The following is a 476-nucleotide window of genomic DNA, read 5'->3' as shown; positions in this document are numbered from 1 at the left end:
TGTCCAAGGAATCCCCCCCCTCCCGTTTCTCACTCTCTCTCGCTCTCCTTGCAACGACGACGTACCTTCCTTCCAAGCTCTCCTCTCTTTAGCTAGACCACGAACGCGATGTCCAAGGGGCTCTCTCGTTCGGCATGTTGTGCCCCTCTTTCTGTCTTTTTCCTTCACCCCTTTGCCTCCCAGGATAGGGGGGAGGGGCAGTCGAGACGCGATGCAAACTCGTCTCTCTTCTTCTTTTTTTCTTCTGCCATCGTTAGCCCTCTCTCTCTCCTTCTTTTGCGAATTCGTGACTATCCTTGCTCGCGCGTGCACTCTCTTGCTTTTTTTCCTTTCTCTCTCTCTCTCTCTCTCTCTCTCTCTCTCTCGCTTTCTCTTGTCCATCTCTCTCGTGCGCGAACGCAAACGCGGTGTACCGAGCGGGAAACCAACTTGAAATCCACCAGCGATGGAGCGCGGATTGGCCATTCGTTAACCAC

The sequence above is a fragment of the Mycetomoellerius zeteki genome, unplaced genomic scaffold (genome assembly GCF_001594055.1).
Source record: "Mycetomoellerius zeteki isolate Tzet28-1 unplaced genomic scaffold, Tzet1.0 scaffold3, whole genome shotgun sequence".
In the NCBI taxonomy this organism is placed as follows: Eukaryota; Metazoa; Arthropoda; class Insecta; order Hymenoptera; family Formicidae; genus Mycetomoellerius; species Mycetomoellerius zeteki.
The sequence above is the reverse complement of the archived record's forward strand: the minus strand, read 5'-3'. Positions refer to the sequence as shown.